This window comes from Pongo pygmaeus, chromosome 3, assembly GCF_028885625.2.
Source record: "Pongo pygmaeus isolate AG05252 chromosome 3, NHGRI_mPonPyg2-v2.0_pri, whole genome shotgun sequence".
Taxonomy (NCBI): Eukaryota; Metazoa; Chordata; class Mammalia; order Primates; family Hominidae; genus Pongo; species Pongo pygmaeus.
This window is the reverse complement of record NC_072376.2, coordinates 197892128-197917028: the sequence shown is the minus strand read 5'-3', so window position 1 is coordinate 197917028 and position 24901 is coordinate 197892128. Positions and strand designations below refer to the sequence as shown.

The following is a 24901-nucleotide window of genomic DNA, read 5'->3' as shown; positions in this document are numbered from 1 at the left end:
TCCAGTTCTATCCATGCTGCTGCAAGAGACATGATTTCATTCTTTTTTATGGCTGACTAGTATTCCATGGAGTATACACCACATTTTCTTCACTCAATCCTCCACTGATGAACACTTAGGTTGATTCTCTATGTTTGCTATTGTGCATTGATTGCATTTTGACTGCAACCCATCCCATGAGGGTGGGTGTGAAATTTTCCACTTGTATCATGTTGGCACTCAAAAAGTTTCAGATTCTGGAACATTCTGGATTTTGGATGTTTGGATTAGAGATACTCAACCTCTATTTACACCATGTATATTAGTTTCCTAGGCTACCATGGCAAAGTACCACAAAGTGTGTGGCTTTAAACAATAGAAATGTATTCTCTTCTAGTTCTGGAGGCCAGAAATCTGGAACCAGGGTCAGCAAGGCTATGTTTCCTCTGAGATCCTGGGTAGAAGTCTTCTATACCTCTTCCTAGCTTCTGATGGGGGCGTCAATCCCTGCCACTCTTTGGTTTGCAGACACGTTGCTCTAATCTCTACCTCCAGAGTCATGTGGCATTCTTGGTGGGTGTGTCTGTCTGTGTCTCTTCTCCTCCTCTTATAAGGACACTAGTTGTATTAAGAGCCCATCCCACTCCAGTATGACCTCATTTTAACTAATTATATCTGCAATTACCCTATTTCCAAATAAGCCCACATTCTGAGCTTCTGGGAGTTAAGATTTCAACATATCTTTTTGAGGACACAATTCAAATTATAACACTATGGAAATCAGCAAAAACTACAAATCAAGGCTTTAAGAAAAAGAATTAAAATGTAGAATTTTTTAGAATTGGTTTCCAACACATCAGTGTGTTTGTCTGTCATAGGACATCAGGACAGGGCCACTCACCTCAAATATCACTTTTCCATGGGGATTTTTCATCAGAAATTTCCACATACTCCAAATGGACTATATGCTCTCTGTCAGAGTAAGATTTAAAGGTGACAACATGCTAGTTAGGATTTACCAGCCATTTCTTAGCCTTTTAAACATTTCTTATATGTATTTCCACTATAGAAAACTTAAAAAATATGGAAGAGTAGAAAGAGAAGTTAAAAAAAAATCATTCATAGTTTCAACATCCAAGGAGAGAGCTATTAATAATCCTTGAAAAATTTTCTTCAAAAATATTTTTGGAACTTTTTCTCACTTTTTCTTTTGCCATTTATATTTTTTCTTTTGTGTTTAACCTGTTTGAGAACTTCGGCTTTTTTTCCTAATGCTTTTTATTATATATATATTTTAAATGTATGAGTAATACATGAACACACTTTCAGTTAAAACGTAAGATAAGCAAAATCCATCTCGACCACCGCCTCAATCCCAGTCTTTCCCTCTGGAGGTAGACACTGTTACTAGTTTCAAGTGGATCCTTCCAGACCCTTTTCAATGCATTTTATGCATTAATATTTTTGTTCATACATAAACCATATCATATGATGTATTTCTATGCCATAGTTTACTCCTCCCCCACCCACTAAATTGTATGTCCTTGACAGCCTTTCATATTAGATTTAACTTGTTCTCTTTAACTGCTGCAACATATTTCATGCTATAAATAAGTCATAATTTATGTCATTGTTCTCCTGTTGCTGATTTTTAGATTGGTTTTGATCTTTCATGATTGCAATTATGAAGCAATGAATGTCCTTTTACATGACTCTTTGTGCCCATGTGCAAGCGTTTCTCTGGGATAAATAACGAAGCAGAATTTTTAACTTGAAGAGTATTTATAATTTTAATATCATGCCAAATCCCCTTTAAAGTAATACCAATAAACCTTTCCACTGTATCCATTTCTCTACATCCTAACCAATACAAACATTATATTCTTTTAAAAGTTTGTTCATCTGATAGGAAAAACATGGCATTTTTCTGTTGCTGTTTTGGTTTGCGTTTTTAAGAGATTGCTAGTGAGGTTTATTGGCTGCTTAATATCTATCTCAGTTTGGTCAATTTCAGTGGGTCTTCATGCATATAGAACCCATCAGCCCCTCTTAATGGCCTAATCTGCAGTAGGTTTAAAGCTCAGGCTCTTGAAATAAAACATCATATATTTAATAATTGGTACATTATGGAAATAAAGCTAGTGTTTCATCTGAATTCAGATGGTCTCTCAGTTTATTAATGAATCCATTTCTATCACTGATGCTCTTTTAAGGAGGTGTGATAGTGTCTCAGGATTTGAAAAAGTAGGATTGGATTTTTAAAAAATTTGTTAACTTATAATTTACCATGGAAAAAAATTCTGCAAAATCAACTACAGAATCAAAAACTAGGCAAATCATCCAATAGAGTAATCAGCTTCACTGCCTAATCCAGGGGGAACTTCAATCTTAATTTCTAAATTCCTGAAGATTATTTTCAGTTATGTCAAAGAATACAGCAGAAGTTCTCTTAACTGATGTGATTTACATTAGTAGGTAGTTGTATAATTACAAAAATTAGTAAAAATGGAGAGTTGAGAAATAGAAACAAACGTTAAACATTGTAACTGAAAATGAAAATACACTTATTTATCAATCTTTTATAGGTAGAGCCAAGGTATTTTTCTCTTTGTATAGATCTGCTGACCTCATTTCTATGTAGTCTTTTTTTTTTTTTTTTTTTTTGAGACGGAGTTTCTCTCTTGTTGCCCAGGCTAGAGTGCAGTGGTGTGATCTTGGCTCACCCCAACCTCTGCCTCCCAGGTTCAAGTGATTCTCCTGCCTCAGCTTCCCGAGTAGCTGGAATTACAGGCATGTGCCACGACGCCCAGCTAATTTTTTTGTGTGTGTGTCCGGCTAATTTTTTTTTTGGTATTTTTACTAGAGATGGGGTTTCACCATGTTGGCCAGGCTGATCTCGAACTCCTGGCCTCAGGTGATCCACCCACTTCGGCTTCTCAAAGTGCTGGATTACAGGCGTGAGCCACCACACCTGGCCCTGTGAAGTCTTTCTTGCATAAATCACCCCCATATGTATCATCTCCAATTTTCTAGTGTCTGTTTATTTAAAGTGGATCGAAAACTTTAATGTATTTGAAAAGTAGTCTTTGTATAGTCTAATTAAACAGCATTTCTCAGCCACTTAGCTTTCTTGCCTTTCCTCAAAGCACTCAATGATTATCATTGAAACAGCAAGTCTCTTGTTTTGGACTCATTGTTCCTTGTCTTGCAAGCAGCTTAATTAAATTACATGTTAACAGTAAGTACAAATGGTGCCAGTGGGTTTGAAGACAACAACTAACTCTTGAAAACTAACATCTCAACTGATGGAAGAAAAAGGAAGTGGGCATATTGGAGAAAAGCCTCCGTGCCCAATGGCACTAATCAGATAGATTATTGAGGTTATGGGTAGAATCGGTCAACTGGGAGAGTCCATTAAATGGAAATCTTTTTAGCAGAGTTCACTCTGTTATAAAACACACTAAAGTAAATGTCTCAGTGCAAAATTAGTTTTGAAACACTCGAACTGAGAAAAGATAAAATTTGACTAGGCACAGAAAAACGGATTGGGTAATGTGGTCAAAGTGCTTTGATTTCTTGGGTAAAAAAGATACCATGAGGTAAGACATTGAATAGTTTAGCAAGAGAAAGGAAAACTAGACTTAAGTTAGTAGAACCGAGCCTTAGTATGTTATTGGGAGATTATTTAGTTACACTGGAAATAATAAAACTATTTAACCTCTTTGTGCCTCGGTTTCCTCTTGTTAAATTTGAAAAATCATTTCTAATTTACTAAATAGCTTCATTATGATAATCAGAATATATATTAGTGGATGATGTGCTCCCAAAGGCAGAGACCACGCCCTGTTCATTTTTTGTGATCCATGGCATTTGTGTGGAGATGACCCCTTTAAAAATAAAATGTGAACAAGATAATACCTGTCTTCTAAGTATCCACTGGCTGGGAAAGTCAACCCATGCATAGGAGGGTTCTCAGGGCCCCCTGCAGTGTTGCCTCACCCACGAGGTGTGAGCTGCAGTGGTTGGGAGTTGCATTTTTTGGCACTCAGCACACGACCCCTTTCCGTAGTACACATTTCACAAGTGTTTGCTGAACTTTCAAAGGCAAAGGCACCATAGCAGCAGTAATTTTTTCTTTTCTTTTTTTTTTTTTTTTTTGAGACAGGGTCTTGCTCTCTCATCCAGGCTGGAGTGCAGTGGCATGATGTCCACTCACTGTAACCTCCACCTCCCAGGTTCAAGCAGTTCTTGGGCTTCGGCCTTCTAAGAAGCTGGGATTACAGGCCTGTGCCACCATCCTTGGCTGATTTTTGTATTTTTAATAGAGATGGAGTTTCGTCATGTTGGCCAGGCTGATCTCGAACTCCTGGCCTCAAGCAGCCTACCTCAGCCTCCCAAAGTGCTGGGATTACAGACATGAGCCACCATGCCTGGCTATAGTAGTAATATTTATATTAGACCTAAACTTTGCTGTTGATATAGTCAAAACAGAATTGTTTTTATTTGAAGTTTCTTTTTCACTAGATATAGATATAGATATATGTTTTTTTTGAGATGGAGTCTCACTCTATCTCCCAGGCTGGAGTGTGCAGTGGCACAATCTTGGCTCACTGCAACCTCCGCCTCCTGGGTTCAAGTGATTCTCCTGCCTCAGCCTCCCAAGTAGCTGGGACTACAGGTGCATGCCACTACACCCAGCTAATTTTTGTAATTTTAGTAGAGACGGAGTTTCACCATATTAGCCAGGCTGGTCTTGAACTCCAGACCTCGTGATTCGCCCGCCTCGGCTTCCCAAAGTGCTAGGATTAGAGGCGTGAGTCACCACACCCGGCGTTTCACTAGATATTTTATTTGTGATGGAAGCTATCTCAGCAGTTCAGATGGCTGGCTGACAGCTGGCTCAGGATTGAGGTGCCATTCCACTAAAAGCAAGGGCTGTAACTTTCACCCAGCTAGAGGGATTAATAGTTTTTAATCATTTGTACTTGGCCTTCCCCTTCTTTAGTACAGATAATTGAGAATTTACTGTTACTATTTTATTTCTTTGTTATCTTTTATGTAGTATTTGTGTAGTATTATTTGTTATTTATTATGTAGTATTATCCTAATCAATATAATACTCCAATAAATCCAAATAACCAAATAATAGTATAAATATAGTATCAATAATATAAATACTACTAACAGTCAAATCTTAAGTAATTGAAGAAATAAAAATCACAAAAAGATGCTGTGTGCTGGACTCCATATTTGGTTGTTTATACCTAACTTTTAGAAAATTCCAGCTTTCCCTTCTCTGAATTTCCTGGGTTTTATCTAAGTTCTCTGATTAATAACCTCATCTTTTGGCTCCAACTATGTATTCCTTGATTGTAGATTTAAATTCCCAAGTGGTTGTCTCATTAGAATCCACTTCTCCCCTCCCCTAAAAGGAGCTGATAATTAGGTGAAAGCACAGTCCCAATAACTAATTTAACTATGTTCTATTTAAGTAGTAGGCTTTCTCTCTTGTGAGATCCTGCTATTTAATGTAAAGAAAAAAGGGCTTCTTGTCAAAATTTATCAAGACTTTATATATACCATATAATCTTCAACCTCCTAGTTCTGCTCTGATATGTATTATTTCTTTCCTTCTTCTAATTTTGGGTTTGATTTATTCTTGCTGTTCTAGCTCCTTGAGGTGCATCATTAAGTTGTATATTTGACATTTGACATATTTTTCTATTTTTTTGATGTAGGCATTTATTGCTATAAACCTCCCTCTTAGCATTGCTTTTGCTGTATCCCACAGGTTTTTGTATGTTGTTTATATTTTCATTTCTTTCAAGAAATTTTTAAATTTTTTTCTTAATGGTTGTTCCGAAGCAGGCTGTTTGAGCTCCGTGTATTTGTACAGTTTCTGAAGTTTCTCTTTTTATTGATTTTTAGTTTGACTCCATTGTAGTCTGATAAGATACTTGATAGTATTTTGATTTAAAAAATTTGTTGAGCTGGGCATGGTGACTCACACCTGTAATCCCATCAATTTGGGAAGCTGAGGCAGGCAGATTCCTTGAGCCCAGAAGTTGGAGACCAGCCTGGGCAACATGGTGAAACCCCATCTCTACAAAAAATACAAAAAATTAGCTAGGCATGGTGGTGTGTGCCTGTAGTCCCAGCTATTCGGGAGACTGAGATGGGAGGATCACCTTAACCCCGGGGAGGTTGAGGCTGCAGTGAGCCATGAGTGCCACTGCACTCCAGTTCTGATCGACAGAGTGAGACCCTGTCTCAAAAAACAAAAACACACAGACATATACATAAATACTCTGCAGAATCTATGTATGTATGTATGCATTTCCCTGCAGAGGACAAAGGGCTACATAAGGGACACTATTTGTAAAGTTTTTGTTTTTTTTGTTTGTGTGTTTTTTTGGGATGGAGATTTTTCGAGACTGGCTATCTGGCCAATTTCAAAATTCCACAAGAATGAAGATTGGGTGGCAGGCATTTGACTTGCACAGTTATGCATTTTATTTGGTTACCCAGGTCTTCCCCACAACCCATTTCATTAGTCATTAGTCAAATTCAATTTTTTTTTTTTTAGACAGAGTCTCGCTGTGTCACCCAGGCTGATGTGCAGTGGCACAATTTCAGCTCACTGCCACCTCTGCCTCTTGGGTTCAAGCAATACTTCTGCCTCATTCTCCCGAGTAGCTGGGACTACAGGTGCGTGCCACCATGCCCAGCTAATTTTTGTATTTTTAGTAGAGATGGGGTTCACCATGTTGGCCCGGCTGGTCTTGAACTCTTGACCTTGTGATCCGCCCGGCTCGGCCTCCCAAAGTACTGGGATTACAGGTATGAGCCATCGTGCACGGCCATAATTTTTTTGGTTTTCTTTTCTTTTCTAGAAAGAAACAGGGAGGAAGGAAGGAAGGAAGAGAGGAAGGATCTGAAGTAAATATGATAAAACTTTGTAGTAGATACCAAGGTGTTTAAAAATTGCTCTATGTGTTTTTCTTTTTTTTTTTTTCATTTTAATGTTGTCTTCCAAGTTTTTTTTTTTTTTAATACTTTAAGTTTTAGGGTACATGTGCACAATGTGCAGGTTAGTTACATATGTATACATGTGCCACGCTGGTGTGCCGCACCCATTAACTCATCATTTAGCATTAGGTATATCTCCTAATGCTATCCCTCCCCCCTCCCCCAACCCCACAACAGTCCCCAGAGTGTGATGTTCCCCTTCCTGTCTCCATGTGTTCTCATTGTTCAATTCCCATCTGTGAGTGAGAACATGCAGTGTTTGGTCTTTTGTCCTTGTGATAGTTTACTGAGAATGATGATTTCCAATTTCATCCATGTCCCTACAAAGGACATGAACTCATCATTTTTTATGGCTGCATAGTATTCCATGGTGTATATGTGCCACATTTTCTTAATCCAGTCTATCATTGTTGGACATTTGGGTTGGCTCCAAGTCTTTGCTATTGTGAATAGTGCCACAATAAACATACGTGTGCATGTGTCTTTATAGCAGCATGATTTATAGTCCTTTGGGTATATACCCAGTTAATGGGATGGCTGGGTCAAATGGTACTTCTAGTTCTACATCACTGAAGAATCGCCACACTGACTTCCACAATGGTTGAACTAGTTTACAGTCCCACCAACAGTGTAAAAGTGTTCCTATTTCTCCACATCCTCTCCAGCGCCTGTTATTTCCTGACTTTTTAATGATTGCCATTCTAACTGGTGTGAGATGGTATCTCATTGTGGTTTTGATTCAAACCAAAAAATTATTTCATCCTTGTAAACAATGAGGAAAATACAAGTAAGTTTTATAAAATGCAACACTCTCATCCAAAGAAGATTAATTTTAACATTTTGATGTATATGAGTCCAGACTGTGCCATACTTTCATTTGCCTACAAGTCCTAATATGTAATATGCGTTGGTGCTTTTTGTTGTTGTTTTTTGGGGGGGATAGTTTTTGAAGAAGCCAAAAATTTAAAAAAAATATTCTATTTATAAGGTAGATGACTCTGAGGTTTGTTCTTTCTCTGAGTCTGCGTCAGCTCGCCTTCCTTGATTCTACGACGTTTTGTCACAGTTCCACAGTCCTGTTTGTAGATCGTGTGGGTTATTCTTCACCCCACTCTGTCCACTTGGGGGCTATCTCAGTCCATTTCAGATCTGAGACTGGACGGAGGCCGACACCCGTTTCCAAGCCAAGTCTTCCTGTGCGGCCGACATTCATCAGATCACCCTCCCTCTGTGAAACGAGGTCTCCTAACGGCACCCCCTGACTTTCTGACACCCTCATACATTTGGCCCTCGGTATCCACAGTATTCCCCACCGGTGGATTCAATCAACCAGAAATCGAAAATATCCTTTAATAAATTGCATCTGTACTGAACACGTACAGATTTTTTTTCTTACCATTATTCCCTAAACAACACAGTATAACAATTATTTACATTGCATTAGGTATTAGAAATAATCCAGAGAAGATTTAAAGTACACGGAGGATGTGCGTAGGCGATATGCAAATATTACGCCATTTTATATCAGGGACTTGAGCATTCCGGATTTGGTATCAGCACAGGTCCTGGAACCAATTCCCCAAGGATGTGGAAGGAGGACTGTGTCATTCAGGAAAAAGTACAATCCTCTGCGGTGCTGCCCCCAGCTCTCCATCTTCACCACTGAGCCTGCGCCTCCGAGAACGGACTACAACTCCCAGGATGCACCGCGCCCGCCACCGCCCTGGCAGCCCGACTTCCTGCTGGGCGTTTCCTGTGGCTTGGGGCTCCGCCCAGTATGGGGAAAGTTTAAGGTGGAAGGGCCCTAGTTTGTCGGCTGCTTGGGAAGGTATTGGGAACAGCTTATGTTTTTCTTTCACAAAAAAGCAGCAGGCACCACAGAGAGAGACGGCTGTCTAGTTTTTTGATATGCACAGACCTTGCTTCTCTGAACCGGGAGAGAGGTGTTTGCCCCTCACTGCGGGGGCCCAGCACAGGTGGTTCCTGCTGGCTCTTGTCCTCGGTCACATCGTCCTTGGAGTTGTAGGAATCCCTCCCAGACTGTGGGATAGGCCGACAATCTTGAATATTATTGTGGTGGTGAATGTTTTCTCTTTAAGGGATTTTAGTGGGAAATTTAGAGGAACGTAGAGGAGGCTGTTGGGTATTTTACCCTGCATGCTTCCTTTAGAGATTGTTCTGAGCTGTGTACTTTGTAATCCTTGGGCCCGGGATTCTCACCATGTTCTTTTCAACTGGTTTTTGTTAATGTGTTTGTTCTAAAGACAGTATCCTGGGGGAATGAGACATCTCCTTAAGGCGCCGCTTGACTGACAGACACCCTTAACGTATGTAATTCATGGAAAACTACAGTCCCCACCTCACCCCCCTAAAAAAGCAAAACATCTGAGTTAGGGGTGTGTCAGATTGAAATACAACAGGTTGAAGAGTGAATGGTGGCTGGAAGGTGAGCAGTTAGAAGTGATTGCAAATTCCTTTCCAGTATATTGTCAAGAAGGATAGGATGGTGGCCTGACACCCAGCTCTGCTATTTATTCTGTTATCTCTTACAGGTTAGTTTCCCTCTGAGTCTTAGTTTCTTGTCTGTAAAATAAGGGTGATATTACTGGTCCTTCCTGCTTGACAGTTTTTGTGAAGGCAGTTGAAAATAAAGTATGTCAACATAGTTCCTAAACCCCACAGTCTCCCAAAAGTGAGTTTGTAATCACTAGAGTGTCCAGTGTAATACAAGGCCAGGACCGCTAGAAATGCGGTTCAAAGCAGACCGCATCTACAAAATACCTTCACAGTAACACCTAGATTAGTGTTTGATTAAATAATTGAATTAAATAATAATAATTAATAATAGCCTAGCCAAGTTGACACATAAAACTAACCCTCATACCCCAGAAAGTCTTTGCTCAAATATTATGTTTTCCTAACATTTAAAATTACAGTCCTACACACGTGTACATCTTCCCTAATATTCTCTCTCCCCCTTCCCCTAGCCTGTTTTCCTTTAGCATTTATTATCTTTGAGGCATCCCTGTATTTCTTATCTCTGTGTTTATTGTCTTTTTGCCTTCTCTGGAATGTTAGCTCCACGTGGGCGGGGAATTTTTGTCAATGTTGTGAACTGATGAATCCTCAGCACCCAGCACAGTATCTAGCACACAGTGGGCTCCTAAGAAACCTTTGCAAATCACCGAATGAAGCATTAATGTGAGCACTCAGTAAATATTTTTTCAAATGAATTTAGAGCTGGAGTTCTTCATGAGATATTCCTGAACAGCCTCAGTAGGAGAGAAGTAGGAAAAGGGTAGAAGGACGGCAGATTATAGGAAAAAAGAGAAAATTTTCAGAGTTTGACATCTAAGAAGTCGAAGAATTAGTGAAGGAGCACAGATTTGGGTGTAAGTTCCCTTTACCCCTTAGCTGTGTAACTTTGGACAGGTTGTCTAATCTCCTTGAACCTCAGTTTCTTTGTCTGTAAACTGGGAATAGTAATACTTATCATGTAGGGTTGTGCCAGTGGTGACAAGTTGATGCATTTAATGGGCTTAGCATAGGGCCTGGCCCATAGTGAGTGTTTATTAAGAGGTGGCTGTTGCCATCATCATCATCATCATCATCATCATTATTCAATATCAAAGTGGGGAAATTTATAAGAAATCATTGAAGTGTACTAGAAGTAAAATTTTGAGATTTAAGTCTAGCCTGTGAAGTTGGGATGTTAAAATCTGAAACAATGTTAATACACAAGTTTGGTTTGTACAGAGAGTCAGGGCATAGTCACTTTTGTGCCAGGTCCTTTTATTTTGTTTCAAAACAGAATGAAAATCTTTTCAGCATATATAGCCCATAAAACAGAGTAATTGACATCAAATCCTTCAGTTTGCCCCAAGCTGCCACTTAAAGTGCAGGGTTAGTTGGTTCCAGGTCAGAGGTGCCATTCATTTGTTTTCAACTGATACATGAGACAAAAAGTGCAGTCTTCGCTGCTGATGTTCTGCTCACCAGGATTCTTTTGTTATCTCCTGAGGTTGTTGCTTTGGACAATAAGAGAGATGTTAGGTTCCAGCAAAGCTCCATAAAGACACTGACTCAACTCCACCATAAGTATAACCTGTCACCATAAGTAAAACGGAAAGGATACACCTTATCACCATACTATATATATATACTATATACTATAGTATATACCTTATCACCATAAGCATAGCTGAAAGGTTTCCTGAAAGATCCAAAGGAATATACACTCACAGAACCCTCGATATGTCATGTTGCTTGCATATCAATACCATTTCTGGTGTTCTAACAGAACTTTCAGGATTGGTCCCCTGTGATAAATGGTAATTTTCCTGATATGTGGATTGCATGTTTATCTGAAAAATGCTAATTCTGGAAAAGTGTGAACCTGGTCATTCTCCATGGCATTATGCCCAGTTTTAACTTCTTGCGAGGAGACATTTGTAGTTAGGAAGAAAAGTAGATTTAATGTAGAGGAAAGATGAAGGCCGGATGTTTGAGGTTTTTCTTCTGGTCTTTCTGTTTCCTGTAGTATCTGAATATAGCTAATTACAATATTTCACGTTTATTTAAGAAGTGGGCAGATTGTGAAAAAATAGCTGCAGTGTTCTGAGTTATGATCTTGTTTCTTGGTTTCTGTTTTGCTCTGTTGTTATGAGAAATAAATGGGAGGGAGAGCCATAGTTTAAGAATGATAGATTCTTCCAGCGGTTCTTTTTTGACTCAAGGCCATTTCCTCACAGAGGGCTGTGGAATGTGTAGTAACATTCTTTAGAGTGTCATTCAATTCAGGATGGATGGACTTTAGCGGAGAACAGCAGTCACCTCGACCTTACTTCAAGATTACAAGATATTTTCTTACCTAAATGTTAGAGATGGAATCATGAAAATACCACTGTTCTGTGCTCTGTTTCCCGAATGGAAAAAATACTGATTTAAATTGAATTAGTCCTTGTTCTTCTGTGTATTTATTAGACATGCTTATAATAAAGAATTAAAACAATACTTTCAAATTTATTATTTATTTATTTTTATTTTTTTGAGGCAGAGTCTCACTTTGTCACCCAGGCTGGAGTGCAGTGGTGCAATCATGGCTCACTTCAGCCTTGACCTCTGGGCTTAAGTAATCCTCCTGTTTCAGCCTCCCAAGTAGCTGGGACCCATAGGTGTGTGCCACCATGCCTAGCTAATTTTTTATTTTTATCTTTTGTAGAGGTGGAGTCTTGCTGTGTTGTCCAGGCTAGTCTTGAACTCCTGGCCTCAGGTGATCCTCCCACCTTGGCCTCCCAAAGTGCTGGGAGTACAGACATGGGCCACTGTGCTCAGCCCAAATTTATTATTTTCAAATTAAAGATGTACGTAATTGATGTCCTGTCCAAAGCATTAAAATATCTTAATAAATCCTTTCCTAACGGGAACAGCCCAGAATAAAATTGGGTATGACTCTGCCCCTCACTCTTTGTTTTGAAGGTAGCACGTCCAAGTCTACATTCTTTCTGATAATGAATGCATCTGGCAGAGATGGAAGCCTTGTCTTCTGTTATGAACATTGTTTCACAGCCTCAGATCAGTCACTGCACAACCCCAGGGGGGCTACACATCAAATTGTGATTTTTTCAAGGAGGAGGCCACGAGTATGTATTCTCATCAGGTTCTTAATAGGAGAGGGGGATAATTCAGGTTCTATTTAAACATTGCTCTTTTTGTTCCTGAGGTATGTCAGCTGAGGTCACTTTGTAAGGAAAATTGAGATTGTGTTCCCAAGATTCCGGCCACTTCCCACGGACACTGGCTCAGTTCTTGTTCTCACCCAATTCAGTATCTCAGCTTCCAGAGGACAGAACCTTATCTAACCACATCCTTAACAGGTATCTTTTTCTCCAACTCTAGCCTCCTCCCACATTGCTTAGTTTCCCCATTTTTTCCCAACTCATCTGGAGCTCTGATTTTTTTTTCTTTTTTTGAGACGGAGCCTCTCTCATCGCCCAGGCTGGAGTGCAGTGGTGCGATCTTGGCTCACTGCAAGCTCCACTTCCTGGGTTCACGCCATTCTCCTGCCTCAGCCTCCCGAGTAGCTGGGACTACAGGCGCCCGCCACCACACCCGGCTAATTTTTTGTCTTTTTAGTAGAGACGGGGTTTCACTGCGTTAGCCAGGATGGTCTCGATCTCCTGACCTCGTGATCCGCCCACCTCGGCTTCCCAAAGTGCTGGGATTACAGGCGTAAGCCACCGCGCCTGGACTTTTTTTTTTCTTTTTTTTTTGGCGTGATCTCGGCTCACTACAAACTCCGCCTCCTGGGTACCAGGGATTCTTCTGCCTCAGCCCCCCAAGTAGCTGGGACTACAGGCGTGCGACACCACGCTTGGCTAATTTTTGTATTTTTAGTAGAGATGGGGTTTCGCCATGTTGCCCAGGCTGGTCTCAAACTCCTGAGCTCAGGTAATCTGCCTGCTTCGACCTCCCAGAGTGCTGGGATTACAGGCATGAGCCATGGCGCTCATAGATACAGGTATAGATTGAAGTTCTTTTTTTTCTTTCAGCAAATGGATATCTAATTGTTTCCGTATCATTGGCTGAAAAGACTATTGTTTTTCCACAGAATTTCCTTTACCTTTGTCAAAAATTAATCATCCACGTTTGTGGAAATAATTCTGTTCTCTCTATTCTGTTTCATTAGCCTGTTTGTCTATCTGTATGCCAAGATAACCCTGTCCTGATTACTGTACCTTTATAATAAACCTTCAAATCAGGTAGTGTTAGCCTTTCACCTTCATTCTCCATTTTAAAAGTTGTTTGGGCTGTTCCAAGTCCTTTCATTTCCCTGTGAATTTTAGAATTAGCTTTTCAATGTACATTAAAAACTTTGCTAAGATTGTAATTGGGATTCTGTTAAATCTGTAGATCAATAGATTTAACTGAGATATCAACAATATTGAGTCATATACGTGCATGCCCATGAATAAGGTGTATTTCTCCATTCATTTAGCTCTTTAATTTTTCTGGTAAAAATTTCTTCAATAGGACATCAAAAGCACTAGGCATAAAAAGAATATTGATAAATTGGACTCACCCAAATAAAAAATTCTGCTTTTAATTTTTATAGTTAAAATTTTATTACTATTTTTGATGGACAAATCTTAATTTTATACATGTATAGGGTACAATGTGATGCCTTGATATATGTATACAATATGACATGATTAAATCAAGCTAATTAAACATGTCCATCACCTCGCTTACTGTCATTTTTTAGGGCGAGACATTTGAAATTTACCATGTTATTCTGAAACACATTGTTATGACTCTGGTTACTTTGCTGTGCAATAGATCTCAAAGTCTATTCCCCTTGCCTGTCTGAAACTTGTGCCCTTTGATCAACAGCTCCTCATTCTCTGCATCCTCACCACCCTACCACCTCAACCTCTGGTAACCATCATTCTATTCTCTGTGTTTATGAATTCAACTTGTTGGATCCACATATAAGTAAGATTATTCAATATTTGTCTTTCTGTGCTTGTTAATTTCACTTAGCATAATGTCCTTAAGATTAATCTATTTTGCCATAAACAGTATTTTGGAACTAATTAATATTCTATTGTGTATATATATATCTCTCTCAAAGAGACGCTCCCAAGAGAATAAAGAAACTGGGAGATAATATTTGAAAATCATATCTGTTAAAGGATTGGTATGTACGGTATTAAAAAAAACTCTCAAAAGTCAACAATAAGAAAGCAAACAACTCAATTAAAAAATGAGCAAAAGATTTGAACAGACACTTGTTCAAAGAAAGCTTGCGGATGGCAAATAAGCACATGAAAAGATGCTCAACTTCATTAGTCAGTAGAGAAATGCAAAATTTTTTATGTGTATAAATTTACAGGCACAAGTGCAATTTTGTCATATGCATTGATTACATAGCAGTGAAGTAAAGGCTTTTACAATATCCATCCCCAAATAATGTGTATTGTACCCATTAAGTAATTTCTCGGGGAAATGCAAATTGAAACCACAACGAGAAACCACACCTACTGGAATGACAAAAATAAAAAAATCTGACTATATGCCAAGTGTTGTTTGGATGTGGAGGATCTGGAACTCTTATACACTGCTGGTGGGAATATAAAATTGTGCAAATACTCTGCAAAACAGTTTTGCAGTTTCTTAAAAATTTAAATGTACACCTGTCATCTGGTCTGGCTATTCCATTCTCATATTTAGCCTGGACAAATGAAAGCATATGTCTCTACAAAGACGTGTATCTGAATGTTCGTAGAAGCTTTATTTGTAATAGACCCAAGCTGGAAATAACCCAAATGTCTATCAGCAGGTGAATGGATAAACAAACTGTGGTATATTTAAATAGTACTCAGCAATAACAGGGAGGGAACTATTGGGGCATGTTGCAACATGGATGAATCTCAAAATTATGATGCTGTGTGAGACAAGCAAGGCAAATAAAAACGTACATATTGTATGATTTCACTTATAGAAATTCTACAAAATGCAAATGCATGTATAACAACAGAAAGGTGGTCTGGAAGGAGGGGCAAGAGGGAGGGATTTCAAAGGAGCCCTAGAAAGCTTCCAAGGGTGATAGATGTGTTCATTATTTTGAATGTGATGATGGTTTTACAAGCATATTCATGTGCCAATACTTATTAAATTGTACATACGAAATACTGTTATCCCTCAGTACCCATGGGGGATTGATTTCAGGACCCTCAAAGATACCAAATTCTATTTGCATATAACCTACACACATCCTCCCATAGACTTTAAATCATCTCACGATTACCGTATTAGTCCGTTTTCATGCTACTGATAAAGACATACCCGAGACTGGGTAATTTATAAAGAAAAAGAACGGACTCACAGTTCCACGTGGCTGTGGAGGCCTCACAATCATGGTGGAAGGCGAAAGGCACGTCTTACATGGTGGCAGGAAAGAGAGAATCAGAATCAAGCGAAAGAGAAAACCCCTTATAAAATCATCAGATCTCATGAGACTTACTCACTACCACGAGAACAGTATGGGGGAAGCTGCCTCCATGATTGAATTATCTCCCACCAGGTCCTGCCCACAACATGTGGGAATTATGGGAGCTACAATTCAAGATGAGATTTGGGTGGGTGGGGACACAGCCAAACCATATCAATTACTTATAGTACCAAATACAGTGTAAATGCTAGATTACTATACTGTATTGTTTTGGGAATAACGACAAGGGAAAAAAATCTGCACATGATCAGTATAGATGCAACCATCCATTTTTTTTTCAAATACTTTTGATCTGAATTGGTTGAATCCATGGATACAGAACCCATGGATATGGAGGGCCAATTGTATATACAGTTTATTGTTTGTCAATTACAGCTCAATAGTCTTTCTAAATTAAAAAATGTAGCAAGAATAATATACATATTCCTATCACCCAGCTTCAGTACTTTTCAGCATCCTGCTATTCTCTTTCAAGGAGTTTTTCTGTAAAGGGGAAAGGAGAGATGGTCTGTATCTAGAAAGAGATGTGGAATCACATACGAATTTTTGTTTTTTATTAAGGTGGGAGACACGACAGCACATCTATATGCTGGGGAGGGGTGAGCACAAATTGATGCAAGAGTAAGAGGAACTTCCTGAGAGTCTTTGTGTGGGCAGGACCAGCAGGGATGGTGTCCTGTGTGCAAAGGCAGGAAGGGCGTTGGGGGAGAGGACAGCTCATCCAGACCAGCAGGGAAGACAAAGACATGAACAGGGTTTTCTTAGTATCCCACACAGACTCTTTGTTAATATATCAATGACTACAACCACAGAATAGTTAATAGGCCTTTGTATTCATTCATAAGATGAGTCACACAAATCCAGCAGTACCTGAGTTTCTTGGATGAAGTTTTCAACAAGGACACCTTGAGGATCTTGTAGGTATAGATTTCTCTGTATCTCCAGCTAAGGAGTGATGCACCCCCAACCCAACTCTCTTTTGAAGCAATGCTCACTTGGTCTGAATTGGAGTGATCAATTGTTAGAGATGATAGAAAGTCCTCCGCCTGTGTATTCAGTAGAAAATTATACTGTCATTCTATTTTTTTTTCAGTGTTAATGGTATTCTCATAAAAGCTTCCATTCCGTGTCCCTTTGTCGGTACCACCACCATCACTCTAATCACCATTACCTATGCAACAAAAATAGCAGTAACTACCATTTAGTAAGTGGTGCTCTCCGAGGCCAGGAAGTGAGGAGGTCAAGGCTGAGTGAGCCAGGATTCACCACAGCACTCCAGCTGGGTGACCCTGTCTCAAAAAAAAAAAAAAAAAGAGGGCTGGGCTCCACCATCTCACTTCTCTTCACAACAGCCCCATGGGGTCATGTATGACTGTATCAGCCCCTGTTAACAGTTGTGGAAAGTTAGGCTTACAGAATTAGGCTACTGCCTATTGTCACATCTCAGAAGCATCAGAGCCAGAATTGAAATCCAAGTCCAGGTGACTCCAAAGTCCTTGCCCTTAACAGTAATTTTCTGTCATACCACCTCCCTTTATGAGTGAGAATTTTTCCTCACAAGAATAGATATATGCATGTTTTCCCTCCAATTCTCGTTTATTGTAAAGACCACATTTTGACAATAATAAAGGAACTCAGAAGAATGAAAATAATTCATAGTTCCAACATCCTGTTGCAACTGTTTTCATTTTTCTCCATTTCCTTTTGACCTGTATCCATACATACATAATTTACATAGTTGTAAATGCAATTTTATTTTCTGCTTTTATGCTTAATGTTATACCAAACATTTTTCTTTTTGCTATTTAGTCTTTGATAGATGCACAATATTCCATTTTGTTAATGTGCCACAGTTTAAACAATCACCCACGATGGACAACATTTGTTTCCAGTTTCTTAGTTTTTAAACTATGCTGCAACAAACCGTTTTGTTTTCCTCCCATCTTTTGTCATTTTTTTCTTAGAATAAATTCCCAAGAGTGAGATTACGGAACAAGAATTTGAACATGTCTATGGATTTAATACTTTAAAAGGAAGTGAAATTAGGAGAGTTTGTATCTTAGATCACAGTGGATAAATTTCACAGCTGGCAAGAACAGATTAAGTACATGAATTATTGTTTAGGTGGACCAAAATTAAAGACAAATGGGGAGTGACTGCTAATGGGGACAGGGTTTCTTTTTGAGGTGATGAAATGTTCTGGAATAAGATAGCAGTCATGGTTGCACGACTTTGCCAATGTGCTAAGAACACTGAGTTGTATGTATACTTTAAAAGGATGGATTTTGTGGTATGTGAATTATATCTCAATAAAGCTGTTATTAAAAATTAAAGAAAAAATTTCAGACACTCCTAGTAACAGTTTTAACCGTTGCTATAGGAGAATTCTAGATTTGTTTTTATATGTGGAGGCAGCGTATCAATAGTGTTTAAGAGCATAAAACCATCGGAGTTTGAATTGGAGGGTCATGACTTATCTGCTGTGTGGCCCTTGGCGAATGCTATAGGTTGGGTCCTCCCGAAGCCAGTGCTGAGACAGAGTTTGGGGTGCAGGGTGTTTGTTAAGGATCAACACAGGACAGGCCAATGGCGGAAGCAGGACTGGGCAGAGAAAGGGGTGGAAATGAGATGCAAGCCTGATGCAGCTGGGCCAGCCCTGCAGGAGCTCCAGACAGTCAGTGCTCCTGCACTGGGCTGAAATGGCCAGAACTTTATACACTGGCCTGGCTCCGAAGCGTGCTGTGGTGCAGCCCAGGAAGGGCGTTAATGAGGGGCTCTGTATCTAGGGCTGACCTGAACAGCTGGCAGCAGAAGGCCCACTGCATTTGTCCCCTCCCCACAGCCAGGCAACAAGACCAGGTCTGACCAGGGGTCTGGGTGGCACTTCTTTGTGTCTACCGCAGCAAGTTGCTTTCACTGCTTTTGCCTCTGTTTCCTCACCTGCAAAATTGAGATGATAACAGTATCTACCACTTAAGATTGCTAGAAAATTAAATGCAATAACACACATGAAGTACTTAGAGCAGTGCCTGTCATATAATAAATGTTCAAAACATACTAGCTAATGTTATTATACTTTAATTAATTAATTTATTTATTTATTTATTTATTTTGAGATGGAGTCTTGCTCTGTCACCCAGGCTGGAGTGCAGTGGCATGATCTTGGCTCACTGCAACCTCCTCCTCCTGGGTTCAAGCGATTCTCCTGCCTCAACTGCCTGAGTAGCTGGGACTACAGGCGCCTGCCACTGTGCCTGGCTAATTTTTGTATCTTTAGTAGAGATGGGGTTTCACCATATTGGCCAGGCTGTCTCGAACTCCTGACCTTGTGATCCGCCTGCCTCAGCCTCTCAAAGTGCTGGGATTACAGGCATGAGCCACCGCACCCAGCCTGCTATTGTTATTTTATTATTACTCTACTGAATAATATAGTCAGCTTTGCCCAGTCTATGCTAAAGAATTACCATGCAGCATATATACTGAGAAGTCTGTGAAGACTTAAAAAAAAGAGACTTTATTTTTTGAAGCAGTTTTAAGTTCACAGCAAAATTGAGCCCTTGCTCCCGTACATGCACAGCCTCCTTCACTCTTCTGAAGACTTTTAAGAAAAGGAATGACAGCTCTCTGAGATGGCTCATGTGTATGTTGAGGCCAGAATTGCCAGGACCTACAAGGAGCGAGGTGAATGATGTTGTGAAAGCTTCCCTGCCTCCAATTCTCCATGATCTGCCTATTCCTGACAGATATTTCTGTCCCATTCGATTATTCTTGGTTATTAACAGCTTTACATGGTGAGGATGGGTTTATTGAACCCTTCCTACTGTTACAATTAACTGAGAGCAGAACCTCATGTTGAGGAAGTGAGTTTTGATAAATAGATTAGGGTTCTAGAGTGGGAGGAGCTGCCTAGCGCAGGGATTCAGAGCAGTGGGCCTGGATGTCGCAAAGAACAGAGCATGTGCATTTATGGTGAAGGCAGCATGGACCCATGCATGCCCTGTCTGCAGAGCTGTGTGGGAGGATCCAAAGAGGAAGGGGATGCTCAGAAAGGGTGTTGGCAGGTAGTAAGGGGCCTTTACTTAGTCACAGCTTTGCCTAGGGATGACCGAATACAGTTCTAGAGAAGGAAAGATAGCCTAGATTTTTACTTTTAAATTTTTGGGTCAATTTCAATGTCATCCACATTGGATAGCAGAAAATTTTTCTGTTGAAGCAGCTGTTTTTTAAAAAATTATACCACAAAATGGACTTTTCATGGGGGTGTGCTTTCTATGAATTTTAATACATGTATAAGTTCATCCCTATAAACCATCCCCACAAACAGGATACAGAACAATTCCACTACCAAAAAAAATTCCCTGTTCCCTATCCTTGTGGACACACTAAGCTTCCATAACCATGGATCTCTTCTCCATCACTACAGCTCAAGACAGCTCTGCTTTTAATAATCTTGCCTTTTATCTTGATGGAGTTTGCAAAAAAAATGTGGGCTTTGTCTCCAAACAACAGAATATACATTATTCTCATTGCCACATGGCACTTACTCTAAAATTGATCATATAATTGGAAGTAAAACACTCCTCAGCAAATGCAAAAGAACTGAAATCATAACAAACAGTCTCTTAGACCATAACACCATCAGATTAGAACTCAAGATTAAGAAATTCACTCAAAGCTACACAACTACATGGAAACTGAACAACCTGCTCCTGAATGACTCTTGGGTAAATGATGAAATTAAGACAGATATCAAGAAGTTCTTTGAAACTAGTGAGAACAAAGATAGAACATACCAGAATCTCTGAGATGCAGCTAAAGCAGTGTTAAGAGGGAAATTTATAGTACTAAATGCCTACATTAAAAAGCTAGAAAGATCTCAAGTTAACAACCCAACATTACAACTAAAAGGACTAGAGAAACAAGAGCAAACCAACCCCAAAGCTAGCAGAAGACAAGAAATAACCAAGATCAGAGCTGAACTGAAGGAGATAGAGACACAAAAATCCCTTCAAAAATTAACAAATCCAGGATCTGCTTTTTTGAAAAAATTAATAAAATAGGCCACTAACTAGACTAATAAAGAAGAAAAGAGATAAGATTCAAATACACATAATCAGAAATGATAAGGGGGATATCACCACTTATTCCACAGAAATACAATTATCAGAGAATACCATAAACACTTTTATGCATGTAAGCTAGACAATCTAGAAGAAATGGATAAATTCCTGGACACATACACCCGCTCAAGACTCAACCAGAAAGAAATTGAATTCCTGAATAGACGAATAACAAGTTCTGAAATTGAGGCAGTAATAAATAGCCTACCAACCAAAAAAAGCCTAGGACCAGACAGATTCACACTGAGAATTCTCCCAGAGGTACAAAGAAGAGCTGGCACCATTTCTACTGAAACTATTCCAAAAAATTAAAAAGGAAGGATTCCTCCTTGACTCATTCTATGAGACCAGCATCATCCTGATACCAAAACCTGGCAGAGATATAACACAAAAAGAATACTTCAGGCCAATATCCTTGATGAACATCGATGCAAAAATCCTCAATAAAATACTGGCAAACCGAATCCAGCAGCATGTAAAAAGGCTTATCCACCACAATCAAGTAGGCTTCATCCCTGGAATGCAAGGTTGATTCAACATATGCAAATCAATAACTGTGATTCATCACATAAACAGAACTAAAGGCAAAAACCACATGATTATCTCAATAGATGCAGAAAAGGCCTTTGATAAAATTCAACATCTCCTCATGTTAAAAATTCTGAATAAACTAGGTATTGAAGGAACATACCTCAAAATAATAAGAGCCATATATGACAAAACCACAGCCAATGTCATGCTGAATGGGCAAAAACTGGATGCATTCCCCTTGAAAGGTGACATAAGGATGCCCTTTCTCACCACTCCTATTCAACATAGTATTGGAAGTTCTGGATAAGGCATTCAGGCAAGAGAAAGAAATAAAACATATTCAAATAGGAAGAGAGGAAGTCAAACTATCTCTGTTTGCAGATGACAAGATTGTGTATTTAGAAAACCCCTTTGTCTCAGCCCAAAACCTTCTTAAGCTATAAGCAACTTCAGCAAACTCTCAGGATACAAAATCTATGTGCAAAAATCACTAGCATTCCTATATGCCAACAACAGGAAAGCAGAGAGGCAAATCATGGATGAACTCCCATTCACAATTGCCACAAAAAGAATAAAATACCTAGGAATACAGCTAACAAGGGAAGTGAAGGACCTCTTCAAGAAGAGCTATAAACCACTGCTCAAAGAAATCAGGGAGGACACAAACAAATGGAAAAAATTCCATGCTCATGGATAAGAAGAATCAGTATCGTGAAAATGGCCATACTGTCCAAAGCAATTTATAGATTCATTGCTATCTGCATTAAACTACCATTGACATTCTTCACAGAATTAGAAAAAAACTATTTTAAAATTCACATGGAACCAAAAAAGAGCCGGAATAGCCAAGACAATCCTAAGCAAAAAGAACAAAGCTGGAGGCATCATGCTACCTGACTCCAAACTATGCTAAAGATTACAGTAACCAAAACGGAATGGTTTTGGCATAAGAATAGATACATAGACCAATGGAACAGAATTGAGAACCCAGAAATAAAACTGCACACCTACAATCATCTGATCTTCAGCAAACATGACCAAAACAAGCAATGGGGAAAGGAATCCCTATTTAATAAATGGTGCTGGGAGAACTGGCTAGCCATATGCAGAAAATTGAAACTGGACCCCTTCCTTACACCATTTACAAAAATCCACTCAAGATGGATTAAAGACTTAAATGTAAAATCCCAAAACTATAAAAACCCTGGAAAAAAATCTAGGTAATACCGTTGAGCACACAGGCGCAAGCAAAGATTTCATGATGAAGACGCCAAAAGCAATTGTAACAAAAGCAAAACTTGACAAATGGGATCTAATTAAACTAAAGAGTTTCTGTGGAGCAAACGAAACTATCATCAGAGTCAGCAGATAACCTATGGAATGAGAGAACATTTTTGAAATCTATCCATCTGACAAAGGTCTAACATCCAACATATACAAGGTACTTAAACAAATTTACAAGAAAAAAACAAACAACTCAATTAAAAAGTGAGCAAAAGGACATGAACAGACATTTCTCAAAAGAAGACATACATGCAGCCAACAAACGTATGAAAAAAAGCCCAACATCACTGATTGTTAGAGAATGTAAATCAAAACCAAAAAATCAAATCAAAATTCTCACTGGTGTGAGATACCATCTCACACCAGTCAGAATGGCTCTCATTAAAAAGTAAAAAACAAAAACAAAAACAAAACCCACAACAGATGCTGGTAAGTTTGTGGAGGAAAAAGAATGCTTTTTACACTGTTAGTGGGAGTGTAAAATAGTTCAACCATTGTGGAAGACAGTGTGGTGATTCCTCAAAGACCTAAAGGCAGAAATACCCAGCAATTGACCCAGCAATCTCATTACTGAGTATATACTCAAATAAATATAAATCATTCTGTTATAAAGATACATGCATGTGTATGTTCATTGTAGCACTATTCACAATAGCAAAGACATGGAATCAACCTAAATTCCCATCAATGATAGACTGGATAAAGAAAATGTGGTACATATACACCATGGAATACTATGCAGCCATAAAGAGGAATGAGATCATGTCCTTTGCAGGGACATGGATGGAGCTGGAAGCCATTATCCTCAGCAAACTAACACAGGAACAGAAAACCAAATATTGCATATTCTCACTTATAAGTGGGAGCTGAATGATGAGAACACATGGACACATGGGGTAGGGGGAACAACACACACTGGGGCTAATCAGGAAGAATAACTAATGGATGCTTCGCATAATACCTAGGTGATGGGATGATCTGTACAGGTAATCACCGTGGCACATGTTTACCTATGTAACAAACCTGCACATCCTGCACATGTACCCCTGCTCTTAAAAGTTGGAAGAAACAAAAATATGAGCTTTGGAGTTGGAAAGAAATACTCCCTCCTTCCCTGCTATGTATATGTATGTGATTCTGGGAGATTAACTTAATGAGATGTGGACAGAAAAGGTAACATATGCATAGGGTCTCCTCTTCTGAGGGTAAGTCTGTCTTTGCCATCTTGCTAACTGGGACTTGCTCAGCAGATCATGGTAAAGCTAAGGAGGTGGGAGGAGGTTAGACTAGTATGCTTTACAGTGGAAGGAGCAGAATGTTACTTGGAGAAAGAAAGTGAAAAAATTTTTCAGGTGAAATGAGAGAGACAAAATGAAAAAGAGCCATCATAGGCTGAGTAACTTTCCTAAGGTCATACAGATATGTCCTGGCAGAGCCAGGATTCTAATCCAGATGGTCTTGTTCCTGCTCTCATGTTCTTGACTACTTTATTTTACCATACAATGATAACACATGGAAACAATGAATGCATGTTGTCTTTAAATTTTACGTTGCACTGGATTAGATTATCCCGACACTTTACTTTCTTTACAAAAAATATCAATTTAAACATTTTACTTAAATTTCTAAAATTTAAATAATGCAAACAGGCATTTCTCATTACAAAATGTCCTTTTGAAGATTGAAGGTTTATAGCTCCCTCTCTATTCTCTGCATCTTGAACAAACACAACTCTGCCAAGTTAAGCCACAATACTTCTCTTGAGAAGGTCCAAATGAAGCATCTGTTTACTTTTATAAGCATATGCAAAGCATTGTGGAAAAACCATTTTACTACTCTGAATGATTTTGGTATCATATTGTTTTTTATTTCTAGAGTTTGCCTTTTTTTTCTTACTTTTACTCAACTTTGTTTTATAATCATGGTTCCAAAATAAAATGTACAA

The 24901-nt window shown here is 39.1% G+C and overlaps 1 long non-coding RNA gene across 1 annotated transcript in view; it reads left to right on the top strand.

Annotated features, from left to right (window-relative positions):
• The first annotated feature begins 8756 nt into the window (after positions 1-8756).
• Positions 8757-24901, top strand: part of LOC129035568 (uncharacterized) — a 30971-nt gene continuing 14826 nt past the window's right edge. Inside the window, exon 1 of the long non-coding RNA XR_008502232.1 lies at positions 8757-8836. This is a non-coding gene — a long non-coding RNA (uncharacterized LOC129035568). The remainder of the gene's footprint in view (positions 8837-24901) is intronic.